We start from the raw sequence: 2001 nt of genomic DNA, 5'->3' as shown, positions 1-2001 counted from the left end.
ATGCACTTCCGCTTCCGGAACGGTGTGCGCGCAGCCGCAGTGGTGGGCAGGAACTGGGCAGCTTTGGAGGTTGCCGCTCCGTTACTCGTGTTGCTTTTGTTTTCTCAACTCTCTGGCTTTGGCCTAGTCAAGCTTATGCTACATTCCAAGGATTTAGGGGAGGCCTTCTAGCTCCTGTCTGCCAGTCCTCGAAATCTCCAAGGTCGCTTTCTTTCCCTGGCTGGCTGCTCCGTAAAATCGCGTGCGCTTTCTCTACTTCTTTAAAGCTTTTTCTTCTCTGCAAGTCAGATGTGGGTTTTCAGCTTCTTGTGGCTGCACCTAGGCCACAAGCTCGGTACGGACCTACGTACGGAGAGGTTGAAATGGTTAGGAATTCTGGTTCTGGAGCATCAGGTATCAGGCAGACGTGGGATAGAATTAATATTTCCCCCCCCCCCCCCCCCCCCCTCGTCTTTCAGGCTCATACTTAGCACTTCCTTTTGGCTCCAGGGTCTTTGGCAAGCTATTGCCTCCGCCTGCTCTTTGGCTACATGGTAAACTCCTAGTATTACTCAGAGCTCAGCTCAAACTTCACTTCAACAGAGGAGTCTTCCTTAAAAACCTCCCTGTTACTGGTTCTCAGCACCAGATACCTCTCCATTTTAGTACTTGGCATAATTGCAGCTTTACGTTTATATATGTGTCTCCCCACCAGACTGTAAGCTCCATGAAGGCAGGGACATTGTTTTTTGTTGACTCTCATATGCCAAGTGCTTAGCACAGTGCTTGACACGTAATAAGAGTGCAATGTATACTTGTATGAATGAGTAGAACCTATTTTATAGGGTTGTTGTGAAGATTAAATGAGATAAAACATAAGTGCTCAATAAACATAAACTAATTAATAGGGCAATTACTGAGATGGCACTTGTGCCAGGGCCAAACTTTTCAGAAGTTTGACGTACTTGCCTAGTAAGGAAGCTTATAGTACCACAAAGAAAACACAACTGCCCAATTTTCCCTCTTTTGGATTCACAGAACATATAGGATGTTCCCCTGGGCCTACATAAGAAAGAAAGCCATTCACAACTCAATTCTTCCATTTGGTGGTTAGGATATTCTTTCCCACCCTCCACAATAAATCTGGAGGGAGATTTTCTAATTATGCTACTCTGATTCGTAAATGGGAAAGTCAGGCTTATTAAATGGCACAGCATGTTCCCCCATGAAGGGGAGGGGAAGGAGCCCATCTTCCAGTTGGGACTGCCACTCTGGTGGACTAGGATGCAGAGCAGCTGCTGCATGGGGACGTTGAGTGGCATCACTATAGACAAGGAGAGGAGGGGAAATGCGATGTTGGGGTACCTTTAAACTTTGCGTTCAGCAAAGGCAGATCCCGGCAAGGGGAAACTTGAAAGGTCAATCTAGGTGGGTGAAACGGACACATGGGTTAGGAGTGGAACAGAAGGTTTTGGCAGGGTATAGGTCTAGGTATCCTGGCCAGGATCAGGAAAGCCTTGGCTCTCTCTATAGGTCCCACCTTCCATCTGTACAGATGACCTCGAGTCCTTGCTGCTTGTACCACATCCCTTATTTCTTTACAAGTCCTCAACTTCTGGGGATCTGGTAGGGACCAGGGCAGTAACAGAGCCCCACCCAGAGCTTCTTTTGGACATAATGAGCTGAATATTCCAGTGCTAGCCCTCCTCTCATTATCTTATCCTAACTTATCATAATCAAATTTTATTTTAAAAAGCAACTTGTATTTTCTGCAATAAGTTACATGTGATCATTGTAGAAAAATGAAACAATACATAAAAGTAAAAAGAAAATAAATATCATCCATAATCCAGAGATAAGCGTGATTTGCAATTAGCAAAATGAAATAATACTGTACATGTTCTTTGCTTTGTAGTATATTATTTTTCTAAATCCATTTATTATTTGTTCCTACATGAAAAAACAATTCTGTGAGACCAGATTTTGCTCAGGAAACTAGGCTTAAAAAATTTTTCTTAAAAG

This window comes from Equus quagga, chromosome 15 (assembly GCF_021613505.1).
Source record: "Equus quagga isolate Etosha38 chromosome 15, UCLA_HA_Equagga_1.0, whole genome shotgun sequence".
NCBI lineage: Eukaryota > Metazoa > Chordata > Mammalia > Perissodactyla > Equidae > Equus > Equus quagga.
Note: the sequence above shows the minus strand (reverse complement) of the source record.